Source organism: Hemicordylus capensis, chromosome 6, assembly GCF_027244095.1.
Source record: "Hemicordylus capensis ecotype Gifberg chromosome 6, rHemCap1.1.pri, whole genome shotgun sequence".
NCBI lineage: Eukaryota > Metazoa > Chordata > Lepidosauria > Squamata > Cordylidae > Hemicordylus > Hemicordylus capensis.
This window is the reverse complement of record NC_069662.1, coordinates 114,109,321-114,136,189: the sequence shown is the minus strand read 5'-3', so window position 1 is coordinate 114,136,189 and position 26,869 is coordinate 114,109,321. Positions and strand designations below refer to the sequence as shown.

At 41.1% G+C, this 26,869-nt stretch overlaps 2 long non-coding RNA genes across 2 annotated transcripts; one reads left to right on the top strand and one right to left on the bottom strand.

Moving 5' to 3' along the window:
* The first annotated feature begins 246 nt into the window (after positions 1 to 246).
* On the top strand, positions 247 to 24,804 carry LOC128330031 (uncharacterized). The gene is made up of 4 exons (XR_008309929.1): positions 247 to 340; positions 1,378 to 1,481; positions 22,175 to 22,328; positions 24,651 to 24,804. It is a non-coding gene; the product is annotated as an uncharacterized LOC128330031 (long non-coding RNA).
* On the bottom strand, positions 15,141 to 24,804 carry LOC128330029 (uncharacterized). The gene is made up of 4 exons (XR_008309926.1): positions 23,731 to 24,804; positions 21,870 to 21,970; positions 19,667 to 19,755; positions 15,141 to 16,404 (listed from the first exon to the last, which is right to left on the bottom strand). It is a non-coding gene; the product is annotated as an uncharacterized LOC128330029 (long non-coding RNA).
* Positions 24,805 to 26,869: the final 2,065 nt, after the last annotated feature.

The window sequence follows — 26,869 nt, the reverse complement described above, 5'->3', positions numbered from 1 at the left end:
ACGCCTCTGTGAGTACACTGTCTTGAAAGGTGGAATAAAAATGTATAACAATATAGTGATAGGAAAGATTGGAGGAAGGACTAGGCCTCACTTAGATCAACTGCTGGGAGAGTAGGCCTTTCCTAATAAGGGGAAAAGCTTGACAAAATCCAAACAGAAGGAACAATCCAGAGGACTAGGCAGGAACTACACACACAGCCGCCGCCAGCAGCAGAAGATAAAGCTTTATTCTGTTTGTTTTGTCCCAAGAGTACCCTGAGGAAACAGCTGGCTGAGAAGCTGCTGGGGAAATGGGAAGGCCAGAGCTGAGAGGCTGGAGACAGCAGGAAAATCCCTGCCTGTGAGTAATAAGATAAGGACCAGTTCAGTTAGATGCATGAGGGAATTTATTTTCCTTCATTGTGTTGCTTGAATCTGAGTTGCCCGGTTAATGAAAACTCTCTTTTACAATCTGCTTTATGAAGAGACAATTGTTCTTAATGCATACTCTTGTTTTATTTTAATCTAATAATAAACCCTTGTTGGTGAAGTGTGTTATTCATTTTGGGTCTGCCTTAGTCACATGCCTTTGAGGCCTAGGACTGCTCAGTCCTCCTAGCGAGTGTTTTGTCCCTATCCACCCCTAGCACATTCCCTCCAGTGACTATTGCTGGTGTCTATCTTATGGTTTCTTTTTAGATTGTGAACCCTTTGGGGACAGGGATCCATCTTATTTATTATTTCTCTATGTAAACTGCTTTGGAAACTTTTATTGAAAAGTGGTATATAAATTGTTGTTGTTGTTGTTGTTTACCCCCCAGAAATCTTCTATGGAGTTTCCCACATCAAAATTAAGTGGATGGTGGCAGCCTCCTGTGAATCCCTTGCAGTCAAAGATTCATCCCAGTAAACTGGTCTTGTGGTAGCAAGCATGACTTGTCCCCTTAGCTAAGCAGGGTCCACCCTGGTTGCATATGAATGGGAGACTAGATGTGTGAGCACTGTAAGATGTTCTCCTTAGGGGATGGAGATGCTCTGGGAAGAGCAAAAGGTCCCACATTCCCTCCCTGGCTTCTCCAAGATAGGGCTGAGAGAGATTCCTGCCTGCAACCATGGAGAAGCTGCTGCCAGTCTACCTGGAGAAGCTGCTGCCAGTCTGTGTAGATAATAGTGAGCTAGATAGACCAATGGTCTGATTCAGTATATTGCTACTTCCTATGTTCCTATGAACTCCCCCCTTCTCCTCTGGCTCGGGTCAGGAGCTATGACAAACAAAAATAAAATTATGTTAACTTCCTGCCAGTTGGGATAGAGAGCTGTGGCACTCTGCAGTAAGTGATGGCCAAAATAAACAGTATCGGAACATGAGACACAGTTATGAAAATCTGTAAATTTCAGGCATGATTAGGAGGAGGCAGAAAAAAAGGAGAGCTGATGGAAGAAACATCAAGAGAAGAAGGCTAAACCATGAAGGAAAGGAATGAAGGATGTTCTCATACCTAGTAAGTTTGCACAACTTGGCATAACATGTTTAATCACACAGGAATTTACTGGCAAAATAATCATTTTTCAACTAGATAAATTACTTCCATATTTCATCAGCTTAGACAATACCATATGCATCCGTAATTGAAAAATCTTTAGTAACTAACAAGTCTGTTTTATACAGAGATGTACATGAATCATACTTTGCTATTCAATTTGAGCTCGAATCAACTAGCAAAATACTTGGATTGATTCACAGAAACAGCAGCCATTGCCAGGTGTTTCAATTAATCAACACAAAACTATTTGAGTGATTCGAGTAACTCATATCACCCCATTGTTCCCCATGGTCCGAGGGACACCAAAGTGGGTTGGGTGGTAGGGTGTGATGGGTGCTACCTACCATCCAACCCAACCCACAAAAGAAATGGGCAGGTGGGTGATTTTTAACATTTTTTTAGCCTTTCCTCCAAAAAAACGCATATAATTCTATGGGAGTTTTGGAGAAAGGTTAAAAATTTGTTTAAAATTGCCTGCTTCCCCATTCCTTTTGTGGTTTGGGTGGTAGGTAGCACCCATCACACTGTACTACCAAACTCACTTTGGTGTCCCATAGGATTTACCTATGGGGAACAATGGGGTGATTCAAGTTCCCATTGTTTCCTATGGCCAAAACAAGCAGAGTGCACAAATTTTGCAATCCTGCCTTGAAAAACACTGCAGAACAGAAACACACAGTCCTTCTCAACACAGAACATCACATTTTGCCAAGCACAAAGTCCAAAAATGGCCAAAAAAGAATCACTGACTCAGAATCCATTGCCAGCCACAGTACCTGTGCTGCAGTAACATCATTGGTACAAGTTTCTCTCTCACACACAAAATTATGACTCCTTACTTGAGCATTGCAACTGCAGCCACAGCAGCACCCTTAACAGCCAGCAAGCATAGCCATAAGCTCAATTAGAAAGTCTTCAGCCATATTTTGACTGAGTACACCTTGCAATGCAGATTGCAGAACAGACTACCAGAGCAGTGAGTGAAGCACAAGTTAATCTCAAGGCCAGACATGGAGCTCATCACAGCAGTCACCAAGAAATATTACATACTGACACACAGAGCTGAACTGCCACTGCCCATTCTCACCATAACACCATCTCACAAACAGGCTAAACCACAACTCAAGGATGGCAGGCAGACACCCAAGTTCTGCCTTTGTCAATCTGAGATGCAGCAAAACCAGATAGTGCCACCAGCAAGCAATAGCACAGTAAGCATATTGAAAACCACAAAAACCAAACCTTCTATCCTGCCTGCCACATAGAGACAGGAGGACAGAGCAGCCATGTCCTGAAGGACCAATAGTCTGAAAGAAACAAAGTCTTATACTCTTACCTTGAGAAGAAGTCTTATCTTCTTCTCCAGCATACATCTCTGCCTGCCTGCCTGTGTCTGGATAACACCATGGCCTCAGTTTTGTACTGGGTCCTGCTGACAGTCTGACACATGGGTCAGGACACCAGTCCATCATCTCATCATCAACCATGGTGGTGGCATGCATGCATGTCTTCATGAGTCAGCAGCACAAATGAGCATACTGTGATACATCTGGGTTTGGGGTTGGCCACGATGGGGTGAGCTGCCAGTTGTATTGCTGTAGTTTCTCCCTCCTGAGGCACAAATGGCTCTCTGACTCTCTGCCTCCAAGCAGCCCCTTAAATACATTTTGAAAATTCCTCCTTTAGTCTCCCCCTCCCTGTTCCTCCCCCAGCCCATGGGGACACAGATGCCCCTAACAATCAAGTGACAACACTTGATTTGAATGATAACATGCCAACCAAGAAGCAAGGAGATCAGAAGCCATTGCTAGTAAACCAATCAGCAAGGGGAAAAACAGCCCTCCAAAATCACTCAAATCAATTTGAGGTCAAATCAAGGTTGATTTGATTTGATTTGAACTTGAACCAGGCCCTTTATGTTAGAAGTGATTTGATTCGAGTTTGAATCACTCAAATCACCCCAATTCAAGTTCAAATCGATTTTGCACATCTTTAATTTCATATTCTACATTCTACCACTGTGTTGCTGTTTTTTGCTCTCTAAAGACTTAAAAATGAATACCAGACTTTATATTAGTGCAGTGCTAAATTTCTGTGATGTTTTATTAGCTGTTTTGAAGAACATGGAAAAGCCCCACCCTCACCCAAATCCTGTCTTCCACTCTTTCATGAAGTCTTTCATACCTGTTCTCAGCCATTATTTCTTTGATCTACGGCTGCTTTGGTGAGCTTTCCCTCACCTTTATTTGAAACAGCTTTTCTTGTGTGGTATGAACCAATGAAGAATCACATAGTGAACATCATGCTCTTACAGTGCCAGGAAGTTTTACAGACAGGGCTTTTCTCCCGAATCCACTCCTGATTGGAGTGTGCCAGCCCACATATTCACTGGATTTAACCCAACCTCCTTGTGGGTTATCAGGGACCAGGACAGACAGGACTTTGTTTTTCTCCGAAGGGAGACTGTGAATTCTGGCTTAGCCCGAGTTATGTCCGGGGTAAAAAAAAATCCTCTATTTCCAGCAGCTTTTGAAAAAAACTCCAGGGCTTCTGTGCTGATGGCTATGCTAATCGTCCATCTAATCCCTTGAATTAAAATGCCTTGAATCTGCTGCTAAGCAGATTTGCTCTTCAGATACCCCGAGGCATAGAGCCATGTGTGAAAAACCTCCTGGTAGCCAATCAGAATTGTCTATATGACAAGATCATGGATGGCAAATGAAGCTCTCCAATTGCCCTTACTTTGAAGGGTGGCGAGTGAACACATCACTGTTGCAATGTTCCCTGTATTGCTGTATTGTGCAGTTTTCATTGCTTGCTCTCCTGCCTTTTTCTTTTTAAAAACAGAATTCACACACATATTCAGTAGTGTTTTCACACTTGCCAGAAGGACCTGTCTCTTAGTGCTACTAGATACATTAAAACTAGAATAGATTCTACATTTATTCAGCCCTTATGCAGTTGTTCAATCACGCTGTTACTAGTCTGTTATGAGCATAATGAAGGACTCAGGATTTTTGTTGTAGAAGGGTAGTCTAGCACCATAAATGGCCTATGATGTGCTCAGCTACAACATGGTGAAGAAGCACAGACTATGCTATTTGGGTGAATTACACCCAATTTAGACTGGTTCAAACGGTTGAGGCAAAATCCACAAGAGTTTATCTTTCATTTGGTGGTCAGAGTTTAGTTGGCTGTAGTAGTCAGTCAGTGGCAAGTATCACAACTGCTGCAATTCATGCTCCTGATTAAAGTAAAGATGTGCCGTCAAGTCAGTGTTGACTCCCAACCACAGAGCCATGTGGTTTTCTTTGGTAGAATACAGGAGGGGTTTACTATTGCCATCTCCCACTCAGTATGAGATGATGCCTTTCAGCATCTTCTTATATCGCTGCTGCCCAATATAGGTGTTCCTGATAGTCTGGGAAACAGACTATACCCCTGCTAACCTGGCAAAGAGGCACCTTTTAACGTGGTGATTCTCTTTATTTAGCAGGGGGAGAGTAACTGGCCCTGTCCACCCCCAGCACAGTACCTCCAGTGACTGTTGCTGGTGTCTATCTTACATTTCTTTTTAGATTGTGAGCCCTTCGGGGAGAGGGTTCCATCTTATTTGTTTGTTATATCTTTGTGTAAACCGCCCTGAGCCATTTTTGGAAGGGCAGTATAGAAATTGAATGAATGAATGAAATGAAACATACCAGCGGGGATTTGAACCAGAAACCTCTGGCTTGCTAGTCAAGTCATTTTCCCGCTGAGCCGTTAGGTGGGTCTTCTTATCTGCTAGTTACTATTTAATAAACATACCATTTAAATCATTTTGAGATAATGCATATGGACAATAATAATGCTAAATACATATTTATTCTGTTTCTTATTATTATGATTAACCTGCAACCTATTCCCATCCATAGAAGTGTACAAAATGTAAACTACTACTCTTAAATAAATTTGTCATGTTAAAAAATATATATCTGAACTGCTTTGACAGACTGATGTAGAAAGACTGAATATAACAACCATTTATTTATTCCTTGTAACTATTTATATCTCTCTTTTCTACAACAGAATTGTTCTTAAGACAGCTAACAATTCAAAGCAATATGACCAATTACAGATATATAAGATAAAAGTAGTGAGTAGCATCCAAACTAATGCTACATTTGTATAGTAGTATGAGAATATACATGTTGCTTTGCTCTGCAATGTTTCAGACTGCTAGTGGAAGACTTGTGGGACATAAACAAGACTGTGTGGTGCAAGCTGTTGGGTAATGTGTTGCTCTTGCCCCCCCCCCCGCCACATTTCCCCCGCCAGCGCTGTGCCCAAAATCATTGCACTGGGTGGCAGCGTACCTTATTGTCACCCTAGTCAGTGTCAGACCGGAAGTGGCCGGTGTGTGTGCATGCAGACAGTTTGTGTACATCCCTATCCCAGAGCTGCCCCACTTCCTAAGGAGAATATCTTACAGTGCTCACATGTGGTCTGTCATTCAAATGCAAACCAGGGCAGACCCTGCTTAGCAAAGGGGACAATTCATGTTTGCTACCACAAGACCAGCTCTCTCTACTCAGTTGAGGAGCTCAGTGGGTACCCTTGGGACAGCTGCTATCTCCCAGTTTAATCCACATCTTAGGATAGTTATGATGATAAAACAGGGAGTAGGAAGAGAGATCTTGTACACTATGCTAAACATTTGGATAACGGTAAGATAAAAATGAACAACAGGCTGATGGAAAAATTGTATAGTCTAGAATTTCTCTCCTTCCTTATCCCATAGTTCATTGCATCCTCAGTCTTATATTGAGGTCTCTAGATGCATCTTGCCTGGTGAAGCTAGAATTCTGAAGGTCACAGACATTCTGCTTCAGAATAACAATCTGATTTTTATCTTCATATTGAACACAAAGGAATTATTACTCTACCACTTTAACTTAACTTTAAAATGTTAAAGTTCAAAAATGCCTTCATGGCTCATGATGCAGTCTAGCTGGGTTGCATAGAAAAACCTCAAGATGCACACAGAAAGAGAATATAAAACACCTTAACATCATTTATAGCTGTCCACATAAAAGAGAGCTTATTTAACTGTGCATTAAAGTCATTTTGTATCAGGGTTGCACTATTTGCGCCAAGGAATAAAAGTAAATGTGTTACACCTGTTTGAAAACCAGGGCAAGTTTAAAATTACACTGGATTAGATTCTGTTTTCTTCAGGAATTCTAGAACCTGGCTAGGGCAAGCGTTATGAAAGAGTACACTTTCCTGGAAAAAGTTGTTATTCTGAAGTCTCTGAACTTCCTCTGTACTCTTTCCCCCTTTTAAACTTTAATAAAATTAAGAGTGATATTAGAGCTGCCCTGAAATTATGAGCCTACTAGATTGGGAAGGCCGTCCGAATAGAAGTACTGGACAAATTCTGCCTTCCAGGAGGTGCTGCTGCTGGTGCTCTACCTGCCAATCCCAATCCAGCCTTTTTGTTCCATCTGCTTGATGGAAGAACTCTGAGGTATTTGAAGACTGGTTGTAAATTAATATGTGTTATTGTTTACAAACCAAAGTGAGGTTGTTCGCATAACCACAAGGGGGATGGGCTTGGGGGAAGTCGGGGGAGCCTATCTGCCTTCCCCCAGATGACCATTTGCCCATCTGGGCTCTGCCACCTGCACGCCCACATGAGCTGCGAGCCCAGTGGCAATCGGGGAGGGGTGCTTTCCAGATTACATCCTACAACAGTGTCACTACGTGTCCATTAAGTGTGTTTCCATACTGCATGTGTTTCGACATTCCAGCCCCATAGCTGTCAGCAAGGTACCGTTGACATTTCTGATGCCTTCTTTCAGGTGTTATCTTTGCGTTACAGTACTACAACGCTGTAAAAAAACCCACTGTATTTTCCCATTGTAAGAGGTTCACTGCTCCCCCTGCTGCTCCCCCTGCTGGTGGCTATGCGCAACACCCCTTAATTTATGGCTTCAGGACGATCCTGCCACGCCGAAATAAACTACCAATGAACAACCTGTTATCTGGAAAGCACCCAGGCATTCCAACATGCACTGCATGAGCAGTGCAGTGCATTGGAAAAGCTCCACGCTGCCTGGCTTCTTCTTTCCCCCAGCTCTATTATAAAGATGGCTGCCTGCAGCCTGGTGCCCCAGACAACCAAAGACTGAGTGCACTTGTCCTCTATCCTCATTTTATAAACCTGAGTAGCCAATCAGGGCTACCCATTTTAGTGGACTGAGGATATTGCAGGGTTAATAGGCAGCTGTAGCAGGATTGAAGGAAGAGAGAACTAGGAAGGAGCAGACAAGACCTGTGACCAGAAAAGTGACTTATTGCACAGGTTCCCAACTTTGGGTCTCCAGATGCTGTTGGATTGCAGGATTTAAACAGGAGTTTTGGAGTGTGTGTAGAGGGACAATTCAAATGAATGCCTCCCTCACACAATTAAAGGACACCTCAATAGTCAGGGCTCCGGAAATCCACTAGTCTACTTGTCCGTGACAAGTGAAAAATGATGCCTGATGAGCGGAAAAGATCCTGATCAGTAATGTGCCAACACAGCTCGACAAGTAACGTTTTTGTCTAGCTGGTGAATACAGCCAACATTTTTTTGACGCATGTCAATAGTGCGTAGGAATGTCCTCCATTGACATCAGGGCAGGTGCGCTCTTGACATGACCCTGTCCTGCTTGCATATTGCAGTCAGTACTCACCTGAACTGTCCCCATAGTGTACATGTAAGAACCAAGACTATCCAACCATTTCTTTTAACAAGGAGGAAACTGAATACTAACAAAAGACAACAGCAATACTGTTGAAATATTGCAGTATGAAGTTTTTCATATTTATTATTATTAATTAACTCTTAGATACTACTTTTCCAAAAACATTATTTGTGGTCTACACAGCAAAATAAATGAGATAATGGTTCCCTGTCCCAAAGGGGTTCATAGTCTTAAAATGTTATGATCTTTAGGCTCTGCCTGACTGATGTTCCTGTGGATGATCATATTCCATAAAAATACTATAAACTACCATATTGTCAGTCCACTGTCGTCTATCCCACTGCTGTCAACTTTGACCAGTGCAGCTCTCCAAGGACTCAGGATGGTCTTTCCTAGTGTAGCTCTGATAACTGACGTCTTTTAATTGGAGATGCTTGAGATTACACTGAACCTGCATGCATTTAATCTATGAGACTAAATATTTATTAATATTAAAGGAATTATGAAGAAACTACTTTCTTCCTAATAACATTTCAAAGGGTGCAACTAGTCTTATATGTTATAATTATTTTCTAATGTGGAGATTTTGCTCCCTGCAGGTTTGTTTTGGGACTACTGAAATGAACACACTACAGTTGAGCAGAAGGGACAATTTTGTGCTGTAGGGACAATTTTGTGGGCTATTCCAGTTCTTTATACTACTGTAGAATCAAGTTGGCAAGCTATCTTGTTCCTATATACTGAGATGCTGCATTTGTGAGGTAATAGTTTCCCTACTTATGTCAACTCTGTTTTCACATATCACATGGCAGTGTTGGCACTGGCATTGTTTAATGTGGACCCATTCAGCTCTGACATATGGGCTTCCTTGGCTTATGATCATAAAGGCGTAGATCCTATTGATGCCAAGTAAGTGTAGATAATTGGGCACCATCTTTTATTGGTAGGTCTTGCACTTATGAGAATTTTCTAATTGGGGAGGGGGAAAATCCAGAAGCATTTGTTGGGTAGCCAAAACACCTATTTTGGCCTTATTCTTTTCCTTCATTATTCATGTTAAAAATGAGATTTTTCTTTGGAAAAATGAGATCAGTGAAGGCAGTTAACATCAGCCATATGTGTCTATACGATTCTATACATTATAGAAACCCCATAGATTAGAAATCCTGCTGCCTGCATTCACTCACTGTTGCTCTTTGCCAAGTCCACTCAGAAAGTCAATTTATTAATTTGTTATATTGTATAGCTATAATTATATTAATTATTTGACCTAATTTGGTCTCAGAACCACAACAGAAGCTTGAATGCTTGCACATGATTGCAAGTGCTGTATGAGAATCTCAAATGAGCTCTATAGTTTGATGGGGAAAATGATTTGACTCAGAGCTTGCAGAATATGACTGACATACATATGGACCAACCTCTACTATAGTTTCTTTAAGTATTACACATGGAGAAAATAGTTTTAACCTGACTTCAGAAAAATCAATTATATATATAACTGATATAGGAACATAGGAAGCTGCCATATACTGAGCCAGACCATTGGTCTATCTAACTCAGCATTGTCTACACAGACAGGGAGTAGCTTCTCCAAAGTTGTAGGCAGGTATATCTATCAGCCATATCTTGGAGATGCCAGGGAGGGAACTTGGAACCTTCTGCTCTTCCCAGAGTGGCTCCATCTCCTAAGGGGAATATTTTACAGTGCACACACATCAAGTATCCTATTCATATGCAACCAGGGTGGACCCTGCTTAGCTAAGGAGACAAGTCATGCTTGCTACAAGACCAGCTCTCCTCCCATAATGAAAATTTGCTATGCTGGAGATGCCATCAACAGGAAGGTTCCTATTTACACATCTATATTCAATAGAACAATTCTGATCAGAAACCATACAAACAAATCAAGATGCAAATGATTTTTGGCTAACTTTTTTTTTTAAGTAACTGAACTTTGAAACTTAAACCAGAATAACAGATGAGGATGAGCTTGCCCAATAAATTAAAAACATCAAACAAGAAGAGTCTTGTTGGATCATCCCCAACATTATAATTCTAATATTTATATCACACTTTTCAACAAAAAATTCTCAAAGTGGTATATAAATGGCTATTGTATCTTCCCTTTATCTTTTAGGCCTGTGCACTGCTGAAAACATCAGATCAGATCCAATAAATAGTTGTTGGTTTGAGGTCTTTTGACCATTAAAAATATCAGTATTGGTATTTGATTTCCTATTGGAAATCTGATAAAAATATTGGTTAAAATTCCCATAGAAGTGTATAGGGGAAATTAAAAAAGGGTGGGGGAGGGGGAGATGGCAAGGCAGAGAGCCCTAAAATTTGGTAGATATATAGTGGGGGATGGCTGGATCCTGTGTATTTAATTTCAAGTGAATCCAGTCATGCTTTGATTTTTAAATTAATTTTAAAAAGTAATCTGGAAATTATACTTGCATCTGAGAACTGCAGAAGAAAAGTGATGTCACATCTGAGAATAAAGGAGAAGTGACATAAAATCTGAGAATCATGGGGGAAGTGATGTAATATCCGAGAATCTACCACTTGATTTTTACATTGGTAAGGAAATAATCAGCTAAATAAATAAATGCACAGGCAGGCAAATAGATGGCAGAATGTGGCAATTCTTTTTCTAGTTGTGATCACGAAAATATTATCTTCAGATATGGACTCCATTTTGTATTTCTGTCGACTGCCGCCATTTTGTGATATTCCAAAGATGGCGCCAATATTTTCCCAGATATTTCCAATATCTGATCAGATAATTCCAGTGCAATATAGGCTTCCCTATATCAGATTGGTATACATTCCAATATCTGATATCCGTTATATCTAATGCAGAGGCCTATCACCTTATCGTCTCAGTGCCCACAACTGTTCTTCACAGGACGTGGTTTTCCAAACCATCATCTTTGTTGCCTTTCACTGAAACTTACTGAAGCTCTTGTAACAATAGTTTTAATTAAAAATCTAATTAAAAATAAAGCTTAACAAATTAGAAAAATAAAAATAAAAATGCAACATTGGTTTGTAAAAATATACATACATAATTCCCTTTCATCCTTTGTGGACTATGCTACATTGTAGGATATATTTTTACTATAGCCATCTTTCTTTTTCTCGGTTCCTTGCCAAAATCCTGAGATTACCAAGTGCTCTAACTCTTTGGACACATTCATTTAAAGCAAATCAATTTTCTCAACTGGGAGGCCCTGGCAACAGTCACTCATGCCTTTGTTACCTCTCGTTTGGATTACTGTAATGCGCTCTACCTAGGGTTGCCTTTGAAAATGATTTGGAAACTTCAACTAGTCCAGAATGCAGCAGCCCACCTCCTTATGGGTGGCTGTAGATTGATAGTGTCACACCTCTTTTATGGTTGCTGTACTGGTTTCCTGTTTGCTTCCAGGTCCAATTCAAAGTGCTGGTTCTCACCTACAAAGCCCGTATGGGCTCAGCACCTGTATATCTCCGGAATCACTTCCCTCGGCTGGTTGTATCCTGGCCTGTGAAATCTTCTCAGCTTGTCCTCCTTAGTCCTGATGTAGTGTGTGGTGCCTGGGCCCAAAGGAGGCCATTTTCTGTGGCTGCCCCTCTTCTTTGGAACTTTCTCTCCTTCCCCGCTGATTCATTCAACATCCTTCCCTGGCTGCTTTTAAGGCCCTTCTTAATACCCACCTGTTTCACCAGGCATTTGCCCTTTAATTTTTTTTAAAAAAATTGTTATTGGTATCATTGTTGTTCACTGCCTATAGACTTTGGAGGAGGCAATATATAAGAAATATTTAAATAAATAAATAAATAAATAAGTGTGAAATGTCAGACCTCACTGGAATGAGTAAAGATTGTGGTAAGAGAGATGCAAATAAAAAGAAACAAGTTCTTTGGAGACCTAAAATGACTTTAAAACCATTATTTCTCCCACTAAACATAAACTGATACTTGTTGCCCACTAGCACCTTCCTCTTTCTTCACTGAAATAAGCAAATCTGCCCACAGTTTCAGATTCACATTGGCAAGCAGAATTAGCCAAGGAAATTGCTGCAGATCAATTCTGCCAAGTTGTGTGTTGTTGTTTTTTAAAGACTCCTTTTTAATGGCTACTTTGTTGAAGTCTGGTCTTCTCACTAAAACCATGAAATCACAACAAAACCACTTGTTTTATCTAGTTCTTTTCCTCTGTCTTGTATGGTGGGAAATGACCTTCATTACCCTGTCTCTGTGGGATATATGAAACTTTTCCCTCTGTTATTTTTCCATGGTGCTACCAGTTCTAAACTAATCCCACTACTTTTGGGTGGATCTTTGGTTGTATTATATCCATGCAACACATCATGCACAGATTTACTTGCTGTGAAAACAATATCCTGGTCATACACACAGCCTGTTCTAGTCAGGCTATATGCCCATGAGATACTAAACCAAGTTTGGAGAGGACTGTCTAGCAGTGGAAGTCATCCCACAGTGGAAAAAGATAGCAAGTAATAGGTACAGGTAGCAGGGAGTCAATGTCTAGCACAGGATCTGCAGGACCCATAAGAGTTCCCAGATAGGAAAGGCAGCTGTTGATCCCATAAGGTCCAAAGCTCAGCTCTTATACATTCCTGCAGCGTGTGATTATGACTGCCAGAACCCCACCCCTCAAATGAAGTTGCTGGGAATTAGAGGGGCAGCACTCTGGCCTAGACCCTTGCAGTGTGCTATCTGAATAGCCTTGAACTGAGAATCTTCTTTCTCTAATGGGACATATTAAATGGTGTTACAGTCCAGGCCTGATTTATATGCCAAATATGCTTATTAATTAGCATACAAATTAGGTCTGGCTCATAGTGTCACCAACGTGACCAAGTTCTTTTATATGGTGACCATGTGTGATCTGGGCGCATGGAAGAAAGGAGATCAAACCAATCCTCAAAGATTCAATGGGCTTTATTGAGTATAAAAGACTAACAACATAATCTAGCAAAGCAGAAAGCAGTACACTCTATCAATATCAGCAACAGTATTTAAACAGAACATCCTAACCACAACCAGTGTTCCTAACTACCATATGTGTGTGCAATTAAATCTTCCTAGAGCCTAATACAATTCAAATACAGGCAGAAAAGAAGGAAGGCTGAGGGATGGCATGGTTTGGGGAGATTAGTAGAGGAAAAGAGGGGGAGAAGGGAGCAGGAAAAGGGGAAGGGATGAGTGGATTCCAGGCTTGTAGGAGCAGCATATTTACCCAGGACCAGAGACTTGAGAACAGTGAATCTCGTCAGCTGAAGGAGTGAGGCGCTTGGCTGGAGACAGGAGTTGTTGCAGTTGCTTCAGATCATGGCTGAGAGCCGGAGCACCATGGCTGGGCAGTCTTGACTTCTCACTGAGCAGTAGAAGTCACAGATAGCTCCTGTCCATGGGCAGAGTTCCTGCTTTTTAGCCCCGCGGCTTAGCAGCAAACTCTGGGATAGCGTGTCAGCAGATCTTGTTGTAGGCACAAGATTGCTGGCTCTCTGTCTAGCGGCCTCACTCTTTATAGTGTATTTTCCTTTGATCTTACAATAGGATCTATTCAAATCTCATCTTTTCCTGGGTCCTCAAAAAGGTGACAACTTGCTGCTACCTTCTGGACAATGTCTTTTAATTATTCAGGATATTGGCCAGTTCAGAGAAATCTGAATCTCATCTTCTGTAAACTGTGTACTTGGAAGGGAGCGGGAGGGGGAACAAGTGTTAGTAGAAAGACTAAATCTACAGGTGTTCTCCTAGGGTGGAATTTCTATAGACAGCAGCTGAACGATCCCCTTTGGGCATAGCAGGGCCATCATTGACAATGATTAGCATAGATTTCTTGCAACAGGAAAGAGGAGTTCAGCCCCTGGCCTCTTCCACAGACATTATCTGATAGTGAGTTACATTTTAGCATATTGATTAGCCCAGGCCCAGCCTTTGTGTTTTCTTAAGTATCCAGTTCACAATGCAATGCTGGAATGCCTCACCCAGAGGCAGAGCAGGCAGTTCACCCAGAGTTCAGGTGTGATTTCATTTCTTAATATAAAATGAAATCAGACACAGGCCTATATTCCCCATACTTCTGAGTTGGTACCTCTGGATCTAATATTTTGTGGTGCATTACAATGGGGGTATTTTCACTTGTAATGAAGGGACAGTGTACAACTTTACTGGGGGCAGGTTGGATGGACTACTTCAGTCTCTTCTCCTGATGTGTGGTCGTGTAATTCATCATCCTCTTCTGAGTTTTTTTGAGGTTCTTTTTCAGACTCTAGATCCAGTGGGATTCTGGGGCTGCAGGACCACATGGGTAGATGAACATGAATTGAAGTCATTATCAAACGAGTTGCCACGACAGATCCTTGGATTCAATTAGGTCACAAAAATAGATCCTTTACTAAGAAAATGAGAAAGATTAACAGGAAACACTAGAAAGCGGAGAGCTTAATTTCATTAAGTTTGGTAGCCTGATCCCATAGATTGGTTTTGGCTGCCTCAGGGGAAAAAGTAACCCTACATGGGAAAAGGGACAGGTGTCCCCTTACACCTCAGTGGCTACAGATCTCTCCAAACATGTTTAAGCTGGCCTATCTGGTATATAAATGATTTTCTAGTCCCATTAAGACAACTATTCATATCAAATGTATGTGTGATACATTTGGGGAAAGTTGGGATACTGCCCACTGCATCAACCGAACCCCCAGACATCCATCATAATGTATATAGTTTGTATGTGCATAGTCTCTAATCCAAGCTTATGATGCACTCATGGAGGCCGTGGCTCTGGTCAGCAAGCACTCCCATCTATTCATTCTATCTGAAAAACAGTTATTGCTATATGTCAGAAAAGAGGCAATTGCTGAAACAATTATTTTATTCATAATGACAACCACCAAACTACATGATGAATTTATGCAAAGAAATTTGCTCATTGTCACAATGATAGTTCATAAATCCCACATAGATTGTTTATTCTCTGCTGCTTGGATTGTAAGTAAAGTAAAGTGTACAGAGCCCTGTGGTTTTCTTTAGTATAATACAGGAGGGCTTTACCATTGCCTCCTCCCACACAGTATGTACCTGTTATTTAATAACTTTGATTTTTAGTATTAGTGTTACCCTCTGGCTTACAGTGGCTTAGTGAATATATATTTCACACCTGACTATCAGCTGCATATTGTGAGTAGAAGTCATAAACATATGTAAGTTTGCAAATCCTCACATATACAAAATGTTTTCAGGAGACACTCTCTCACAGCCCAGATGAAGCATATTGGACACCTTCCAAAGTTGTCCTAGAACAGTAGAGAAGTTGTATATGCAGCCATGAGGCCTAAACAACATGTTCTCTTCGATTCCTCCAAGTAGCCTCCAGTAACTCCCAATACAGCATTTTCAATTTTGGATATTACATAGGATTCTCAATGCCACTTATATGCCCCCAACCAAAACCAAAATGCTAAAAAAAAAACAACACCCCACATAAAAATGACAAACTAAACTATAAGTCAAATTGCTTTAACTTCACCAACACACACACACACACACACACACACACACACACCACCACCACCACCACCACCACCCGCAGATAGCTGAAATATAACTTTTGTGTGCATATTAGGTGCAGCAGCTGACATGTCATGTACCACAGTTAATATGATGTGGTAAATCATGATGGATAAATGAGCAAAACTGTGAAGCAATTAATCCTCTTATTGTTACAAGTATTAGTTAAAATGCACAGCTCTACTATTTTTCCAGGTGTTAGGGTAGCTGGGCCATGGGCAGCAATACTTGTGGACAAAAGTCCAGAGGCTAGGACGGAGGAATGAAATAACAGGTGCAGAGGGTCAAAGATCACTCCAGGTGGTTGAGGCAGAAGCCAGTCCCAGATACATGCCAGAGGGTCAACCAAGCAGGCCCATCACTGAATCAGAGGATTCCAACAGGAGGCAGGGTCAGGAGCAGGCAAGAGGTCAGAACCAGTGGTCTGTCAGTTCCAAAGGGCAAAGCAGAGCTGGTAGTCAGTGTCACGCTAAGGGCCAGCCAGGTAGAGAGTCAGGAGCCAGTAGGAGCAAATGGAATCTGAAGTCAGGAGATAGGCCAGGAGTCACAGCAGGAGTCAGGAGCTAGAGTACAGTGATACAAGCCAGATTAGAGAACCTCAGCACTGAGATAGTGAGTACTGACAGGAAGTCTCTCATACTCTTCCTGCCTGTAGTGGATCCAATGGCAGGCTTCCATGGGTGGGGGCAGCAAAGAGTTTGGAAGCAGAGAGAAGTTGCAATACATTGGGTTCCCACTGGGGGCACTATTGAGCATAGAGTTTGATGTCAAGGTTTCTGACAGTAAGTGGCCTGTAAGAAATGATTGGCATAGCAAAAGAAATGTTGAATATGGCAAATGGGAAGATATTGCCTTCTGTCCCACTTCCCAAATGCGTCCCATTACTACTAGGGCCAATCAACATGGTTGAACCAATGTTCCTTCTCCCATATAAATGAGCAGCCCACACAGAGAATGTGGTGCAGTAGGGTGGAACTCTGGCCTTCCCTGCAGCAGAGCTACATAAACTCATTGCACACCATCCAGGCACTAGAGAGGAAATAACTGCAAAAACACCAACAGGGTCTGCCATGAAGGAACTGGAGACTGGCGCACCAATACAACTCCTATACTATTAAGGATTGTGGGGCGGAGGAACAATCATAACTAAGCAGGGCAAATGGTAGGGTCTGTTTTCTAGCTTGAGGGACATATGATGACCATTCAGTGGGATGAAAGTTTCTAAACCTTGCTCCTCCAAAATTATTCAATCAACAAGACAGTGTTAAAATTACAAAGGGCCAAGCAGGGGATCAACCCTCCTGGCTTTTGTAATGCCCCACTTAGCTGCTATTTTTAGAAGGCTATTGGGGGCCAACATTTGCCTAAAATTGGGGAGAATCAGGGGATGGGGTGTGCAAATTTCACTAAGATATCACTTTATTTTCTGCTTCCGCTAGAGCACTGGGTCAAGGATGTTGAATTGACCCAACATCAATTGGAGATCTCTAAAGAGATCTCTAAAGAAACTTAAGATCAGTTTTGGGGAACACTCCATTAAGACTGGAGTTTACAAACTACCACCTTCTCTATGCTGCATAACCCCTGCTAACTGGGCGAAGAGGCACCTTTTACCATGGTGATTCTCTTTATTTAGCAGGGGGAGAGTAACTGGCCCTTTCCACCCTCAGCACAGTACTTCCAGTGACTGTTGCTGGTGTCTATCTTATGTTTCATTTTATAATGTGAGCCCTTTGGGGACAGGGAGCCATCTTATTTATTTATTATTTCTCTGCGTAAACCACTCTGAGCTATTTTTGGAAGGGCGGTATAGAAATCGAAATAACAACATGTTTTTTAAAAATCACTTTTGTCTTTATTTTAAGAAGTTACAAGAAGCACTGAAAAACATTTACCTTGAAAAGTGCATTGCAAATGTCTAAGCAATTGGGCTAAACTATTTAGTTTAATGTCTTTCTGAGGCTGAAACGATATTCCCTCTGTAAGCTCAGTTATCCCAAGAACATATAAGGAATAAATGCTTTCAGACTTTGGTGATACTTTTTGACTGTAATGAATATGGACTGACATAAGTGCCTGACAGCAGTTGTAGGTATAAGAATTTCCATTTCTTACAACCCCATTATGGCCTTCCATTTTGGAGGAATGTGCTAGGATCATTGCATTTAATAGTGACCTATATCTGGAAAAGCTTCCCAGTATATTTTGTCTTGGCTTCATTCTTCAAGTCTGGTCCCTGCTTCAGTATCTTTTATTGCCATGTTTCCAAACATGCTATGCAAGCCTAAAGAAGTGATTTGTAGGGATACTGTTCGATATTCAGCTGCACGCAAATGAGCATTTGTCTTACAAAACTTTTTCTCATGCAATAGATCATTATATGGTCATTTACTTGCACACTTAACATTTTTGCTGAATGGGATGTTCAAGCAGGCAAATGATTCAATCTAACATAATTTCTTGAAAACCATCCAGTTCTTGCAGTCACATCAAAATGTATATCCTGCTGGAGGAAGCAGACTGTGCAGACATTTCCCACAGTGGGTAATATATGGATGTGTAATATTGCCACAGATAGCCAAATCGTACCAGCTGTGTCTACGTCATGCTGCTGCTGCTTTGATTTTTATGGCCTGAGGCAGTACCATCCCAATGCAGTATGAGAGTATGTTAACACTCCAGAATAATAAACTCTCATTAAAATGTTTTTCTACCGCTGCAATAAAAGGGATTAGGAAAATACATGTATGGCCCCACAACAAAATGTTGCAGTAGATCCCTGGTGTGTGGGGGGAAAGAGTGCATGTTGTGAGGTTATCATGGGACAGTGTGTACATATACAATCAGAAGATTAACAGTGAATGGCCTGTTCCTCAAAAGAGTGCACACACTTGCAGTTGTTTTTATGTGGGGGGGGGGAACCCCCACAGCAAGAGCTTACATGTGTCAACTCCATCCCACTCAAAAACACAAAGGTGTGAAATGGCTGACAAGAAAACTAATGAGTTTTAGACACATTGCTCCCTCAGAAGCAGAAGGGCTTGTGACTCATTTGACAAAAAGAATACTTCAGCTTGATGAATACTCTTTAGGGAGTGTTTGTCAAGGCGAGAAATGTCTCATTCTTTTTACTCAAGCCCTCCTCTCCCTGCCACTGAGTTCCATTAGCTCTGCCCACCTGGATGTCTATTAAGTGCCCTCCAAGTCCATGAACATTACACTCCATTGAGTTACATTGGGACAGTTTGGGGTTTTCTTCTTCTTCAGGTATTTGTGAACCCAACGTATCTGTGGGCTATCCCGAGTCTGCCATACCCTGCTCTCTTCTGCAGGTGCTCTGGTTCTTCCATAAGGAACATTTCTAACTGTTTCAGAAATAGATATAAGAGGCAGCATGGAGAAGATGGTAGTTTATAAACTCCAGTCTTAATGGAGTGTTCCCCAGAACTGATCTTAAGTTTCTTTAGAGATCTCCAATTGATGTTGAGTCAATTCAACATCCTTGACAATTGATGTTGAGTCAATTCAACATCCTTGACTCAGTACTCAAGTGGAAGCAGAAAATAAAGTGATATCTTAGTGAAAATTGCACACCCCATCCCCTGATTCTCCCCAATTTTAGGCAAATGTTGGCCCCCAATAGCCTTCTAAAAATAGCAGCTAAGCAGGGCATTACAAAAGCCAGGAGGGTTGATCCTCTGCTTGGCCCTTTGTAATTTTAACACTGTCTTGACTTTTTGTGCAAACTGCATCTAGGAGCACATCTTCTAGAGATATCAGCTGGCTTGAGACAGGCAATTCATGCACTCACATTTGGTTCCTCACCTCACCAAGTGCCCCAGCCATCTTTCAGCTTAGAGAAGCACACCTGTGCATTGCTTCTCCTTCATATCTCACCTACAACTTCTTCAGTTCTGCAAAACACCACATATAAATTTCAAGGTAGAAAATTAAAGGATATACTATTAATTCAGCCCCCTCTCTGAAAGAATACTTCTATTATGATATGGCCATATTAAAACAAAATATCTTGCTGGCTAATACTGGTGTGCCATTTTAGATTACTCCTCTCCTTAGCTAGTATCATATCACATCAGAGAAATAGATGAGAACATTTTCCTGGACCATGATATCTGCCTTCTTACTGGAATGACCACTGAATGAACAAACAGAAAATCATCCACCAAGTCCTTTTGATTTGGAGAAAATGATTCCTGGAAGGGTGACAGAATAAACAAATTGAAATATATTTGCTGAGAATTATCTGGGATTTTGAAAGAAATATTAGCCTGACCTCTTGCTTCTGTTATGCAATTTTGTGGTCAAGGAGCTCCCCCCACTGGATTTTGTTTACCAGGCATCACACCAAATGCACAGAAGACCACATTATGGGCTTAGTTCCATGGGGAAAAGTTTTTTCCCCATCCAGTCTTCCTTTCGTCTTTCAGTTTTCAGCATCAGGATTTTATACACTAGTTTGGAACCCTGAGAAGTTGTTTTGTACCTCATTGGACCTGTGTTCTCATATAGCTTTCAATTTTCAATTAATTGCAGGCTACCAGGAAAGTCAAGCATCTTTCTGCAGAAGCCCTAATTGGACATTCAAAACAAGTTGTTCTAGTAAGAACGAATAGGCCTATTTTCCTTTCACTGTCTCTACAACTGGACTAAATATGGTTCAAATCGCGGTCCACAAGTTAGATCTCTTGCACCTCAAATGTTCATGTGTCTGCCATCTTGGACCGGGGTGGATGACATCATTACAAACTAACTACACTGTTGAGGTGTCCCTGTGTGTCACTCACTACAACTGTACCAAATTTGGTTCAAATCGGTTAGACAGTCCTCAAGTTAGTGCACTTGCACCTTAAATGTTCACACATCCACCATCTTGTATCGGGGTGGATGATATCATCACAAACTACACCATTGGGGCATCCCTATGTGTCCATACAGCTGTAGCAAATTTGGTTCAAATTGATTAGACTGTCCACAAGTTAGTTTACTTGCGCCTCAAAGGTTTACGTGTCTGCCATCATGAACTGGGTTGGATGACATCATCACAATCTACGCCATTGAGGTGTCCCTATGTATCCCTACAGTTGTAGCAAATTTGGTTAAAATCGGTTAAGCAGTTCACCAAACTAGAATGTCAGGGTTCCTCTCATCAGCAACATATTTTCCAGCAAGTATTCATAGTGTAATAGGGGGTCCTACAAAATAAGAATAACATAAGGTTACATCTGCAACTTTAGTTAAAAGTGACCTCAGCCCATCTGACAGCTGGCATGAAACTGCAACACGGTGGAAGTACTTACAGTCTACAAATTATATCCAGATTCATTTGAATATATCTTGATGCATTCCAAAATCTGGTATAAGTTTTTTATAATATAAGATTTGAAATCAAAGTATCAGCGAAGACCTAGAAAAACTCTCTAAGTGCCATACAGTTCCTCACTGATATTATTTACAGAGGCGCTCTTGATTCTTCAAAAGGGGCTTGAAGACAAAGTATACAGGATATTTAAATTGTTACTAGCCCTGATGGTCTCTGTTTTTCTGTACTAAAGAGCAGTTGGACACTTTGATCATCAACATGCACATTATTAAAATACTAAATAGAAAATAGTTTTGTGTTTTGAACTGTTTCTCATTTTATTATACATTGTTATCAGATTGATTCCCCTTTTCATACAATTAGGATCTAGTGTTTTTGTTTTGTGATCATAGTGAGTCAGATCATTAGTCCATCTAGCTCAGTATTGTGCCAGATTCATTGCACCCATTTTAACCATTTATCCTGGCCACACAGACCAATTTTATTTGGAAATTATGTTGTCAAATTTTAAACCTGTAATTTCAGATAATATGGCAAAGTTCTGTTTTGTGGCGTCGAAGCTCCGTAAAGACTGTATTAGTAATTTGAACGTTTTGTAATTTTGTGAATCTTGGAATTCCTTGGATGTTGTTATTAACTGTTAATCTGGTCTGAGACCATAATAAACTTATCTACCTACCTACCTACCTTCACTGACTGGCAATATCTGGGGTTTGAGGCTGGGGTCTACATGGAGATGCTGAGGTCTGAACCTGGGACCTTCTGCATGCATAGCTTGTGCTCCGCCACTGTGAAGGAAGAAAACAATTTTGTATTTGATTGTGTTTCTATTTGGTTGCAAAACTGTTGCCTATTTAAAAAGGGTGGGAAATTGTATGTATAAAAGTTGGTCAGTTTCACCCCAAAGGTGAATAGATTAGCCAAGGGAGCACAGCCAGAACCTAAGGAGAGAAGAAGAAATAAAACCAATTTTGTCTTCTTGATTGTTTAAGGGTTGGAGGAAGATGCACATTTGAAGATATACAAGCCATGGCCAGAGAACAAGCCAGGCACTCAAAGATCCAGGGAGAAAAAGAGAGCATGTACTGAATGAGAGGCTGCTGGAGAAGAAAGGAGGACCAGAAGAACTGTAAGGTCTTGGTTAAGGTATGGAAACTATCTAAAATAGGGAACCAGGAGGCTTCCCAGACTGGGGTTTTTACTGCGGGCTTTAATGTGGGAGGAAATTAGGTCAAGTGAAGTTAGTATATAAAGCACATATAAGCAATTTTAGATAGTAATAGATGAATGTATTCATCACTTGTTGAATGTGTTCATCATCTTTAACTCATATGAGGTTTTGTCTGTGTAAGAAGAATTTTTAATAATTTTCTCTGTTACACGAACTTGGTTGTTTTTTGTTTGTTTGCAGCTTTCCCAGACAGCAGGCTTTACTGCAAGGCTTTACTGCAAGTTCAAAGTTGTCCCCAAAAACCAATGCAAAAAATGGATTTTGTTACCCTGGGTATAAATCGGGCTACATTGCAATGTGCAATGAAAAACCCAAATTGTGTGTGAAGTGCTCCATAATATCTAGCAGGGACTTCAGGGTAAGTGTGGCCAATATGTGAACGCACATCTCCATTCTGGAGATGATGTGAACTAAAAGCTGGGTGTGAAAACTTCTTGTTGATACTGCTGGGCTCTGTGCTGCTGCTGTTTTCCACTGCATGACCAAGGGCCATTCCACTCTACCTAAAGTTAAATAGCTAGACCTTTAAAGGGGGGTTGGTGGGTTGTTTGGTGGAGGCAGCCATAGGGGAGAAAAAGGCTTTCCAACTCCTAGCAGCAGCTAGAGGCCACAGGGAAGAAGAAGCAAACGGTGGTTTCCTCTTCCACTCATGGTGCAGAGCAGCATGCATTGGGACAGCCACCAAGCTATGTCCCTCTTCTTAATCCCTCTGTCTAGCAACCCATACAGGTGGGGTGAAAAATGAGCCATAGGTGCAGCTTGTTTCCACTCTTCTTGCCCCACTCTGGCTACCTTGCTCTCCCTCACCTGGATGTTTTTCACACCTGGCTTTTAGTTTGCATCTCCTCCGGAATGGAGGTGTGCATTCACATATCGGCCAAATTTATCCCCGCAAGCTATAAGGGAGCACTTCATACACAATTCAGGTTTTTCATCATGCATTAGAGCAGGGCTGCTCAACTTCGGCCCCCCTGCAGCTGTTGGCCTACAATTCCCATAATCCCTTGCTATTGGTCACTGTCACTGGGGATTATGGGAGTTGTAGTTCAAAAACAGCTGGGGGGCCTAAATTGAGCAGGCCTGCATTAGAGTGTAGCCAATTTATATCTGGGGTAAAACAAATCCACTTTTTGTGTCATTTGGGGGAGGCAACTTCAAACTCACAGTAAAGCCTCACAGAAAACCCACAGTAAAGCCTGCTGTATGGGAAAGCTCCTGATATCTAGTTTAGATATCAGGGGGAGGTTTTAGTTTAGATATCAGGGAGATATGTGTAGAGGTTTTATATGAAGAAGCATTCCGCATTTAAACCCCCACCTGTAATCTGAAGTGGTACAATCCAGACACAGGTCTACCACACGAATGATCAGCTTTCATGCCTAGGGTTAACGCTGCAGCAGGGTGAGGTGACGTGAGGAAGACCGAAGCAGCTGGAATGGGGCGAGAAGAATGGGAACAAGCCGTACCTGCAGTTTGTTTTCCACCACCACCCCCGCCCCACCTGTATGGGTTGCCACTGCCATCTGCTTATGCCCACTGCACTTGTAGTAGACTGGATCAATCTCATCATCCTTCAGCTATTCTGGATGACAACCAAGGTGATTAGAAGGAGCAGAGCTGTAAAGATCCATGATATAAAATCTTCAAATGATTGTGGCTCATGCCACTTTTGCTTTTAAATGCTTATTTTAAAGCAACATGCTCTAGATTATAAGGGATGGGGGACAGAATTCAACAGCAATGACTTGCTGACAAAACAAAACCTTCTGTCCCTAAGAAACAATTAAATATGAGTAGGTGGTGTCGTCCCCCCCCCCCCATAAGGCAGTCTGCATAATTAATATTATTATTCAGTGCTTCAGTTTAGGGAATGTTGAGTAACATCTTCCCACACTATTTAGAAGAGCTTGGTAATTTATCAGTTTTCCAGCACTGAATATGCCTTGCCATCTTATCCAAGGTTATTAAAAACTTTCAGACTAATGCATTCTCTTGTTTTGCAGAGAATAGTTTACTCTTCTTTACTTGCAATTCATTTCTCCCCCATTCTCCCTATCCAGTAATTATTCCCTCTCATCAAATATATGTAGCTTTTCAGTTATACTGTCCATAAACCATGCCCAGCTGTTAATAAATATGTCAGATTAATTGTCTGCCGCCTCTGCCACCTTTTTCATTTTAACATTTCCTCCCACTTATTTTTATCAGCTCATATATTTTCCTTTGTCTCCTTTTAGGATATTATGCATGAGCAGTACGAAGGGAGAAACACCTTTAATCGGATCCAAAATTACATTTCCCCCAAAACAGCCAGCAACAACCCTCCTGTTAATTGTATTGATTGAGTGATTAAGTGCTGTCAAGTTGGTGTCAACTCTTAGCAACCACATAGATAGATTCTCTCCAGGATGATCTGTCTTCAACTTGGACTTTAAGGTCCAGTGTGGTGTAGTGGTTAGAGTGCTGGACTAGGACCGGGGAGACCCGAGTTCAAATCCCCATTCAACCATGGTACTAGCTAGGTGACTCTGGGCTGGTGATTCTAATCTGGTGATTAGTTTAGTCTTCTTTAGCTACAACATTTAGTCGTAGTCCCATTTTTTCACTGTGCTCCTTGACTTTCATTACTAGAGCTTGCAGATCATCCACATTCTCAGTTATCAGAGTGGTGTCATCAACATAGCACAGGTTATTGATGTTTCTTCCTCCAACTTTAAAACCATGCTCATCCTTTTCTAATCCAGCTTCTCTCCATATATGTTTATACAACTTATATGTTGTTGTATAAATAAGGAGAAAGCATACAGCCTTGTCTTACTCCTTTGCTGATCTGGAACCAGTCTGTTTCACCGTATTCCATCTGGACGGTGGCTTCCTGTTCTGTGTATAGGTTTTGCATGAGAACAATGAGATGTTCTGGGAAACCCATTTTCCTAAGGATATTCCACAACTTGACATGGTCGACACAATCAAAGGCTTTTCTGTAGTCAATAAGGCACATATTGACCTCTTTTTGGTATTATTTGGCTTTCTCAATTATGTGTGCATCAGCAATAATGTCTCTTGTTCCTCGGCCTTTTCTGAAACCAACCTGAACATCCGGCATCTCCGTTTCCATGTAGGGCTCGAATCTGCATTGGATGATCCTGAGCAGTATTTTGCTAGCATGTGAAATTAAGGATATTGTGTGATGGTCTGTGCAATCTGTTAAGTCACCTTTCTGATCTCAGAACAGTAGTACATCTGCTGGTCACCTCCAGAACTGACTGCTGCAATGTGCTCTATGTGGGGCTGCCTTTGTATATAGTCCGGAAACTGCAGTTGGTCCAGAATGCAGCAGCCAGCTTGGTCTCTGAGTCATCTCAGAGAGACCATATCACTCTAATCTTAAAAGATCTACACTGGCTGCCGATAAGTTTCCAGGCAATATACAAGGTCTTGGTTATAACCTATAATGCCCTAAACAGCTTAGGCCTCGGTATTTAAGAGAACATCTTCTTCGCTATGAGCCACACTGCCCATAGAGATCATCAGGAGAGGTTTCTCTGCAGTTGCTACCAGCTTGTCTGGTGGCTACTCGAGGATGGGCCTTCTCCATTGCTGCCCCAAGGCTTTAGAACATGCTCTCTGCTGAAATAAGAGCCTCCCCATCTCTTACAACTTTTAAAAAGGCAGTCAAGACACATTTGTTCACCCAGGCTTTTAATTAGATACTGTTGACAGTTTTAAATAGTTTTAACATTATTTTAAATTTTAAATGGTTGTAATGTTTTAACATTTTTATTTGTTGTTTTTATTGTTTTGTTGTAAACCATCCAGAGACTTGTGTTTTAGGCAGTCTACAAATATATCAAATAAATAAATAAATAAATAATTTGGTATGGGTATGTCAACTGACCTCTTCCAGTCTGTTGGCCACTGTGTCGTTCTCCAAATTTGCTTGCATAGTTTGATTACAGCCTTGACTGATTCCTCTTCTGTTGCCTGCCATATTTCTATAGCTATTCCATTAATTCCTGTAGCCTTCCAACTTGATAATGACTGGAGTGCAGATCTAACCTCATCTTCCTGTACTAGAGGTTCTTGCAAGTAGTACCAGTTTTGAGGCAGAAATTTCACATGGAACACTCTTGATTATTCTATTATAAGCTTTAATATGATGCATGTACAGAGTAGATAAATAAAGGCTACTCCGATCTGTCTGGATGCAATATTAAATGGAAATGCCTTTCTATGTTGTAAAAATTGCAGTTGCAATGAGATATCATGCAATCTAGGCAAAATTAACCTAACAGCTGTTGGAAATGTCTGAGTTTATATAGGACATCTTAGCATGGAGTTCTTATATTGTCCTCTATGTGGAGGTAATAATACATTATTTTACATCATGTACTTATTAAATAAATACTATTTAATGATTAATTTAAAAACAATGCAAATATGAATAGAATGAAAA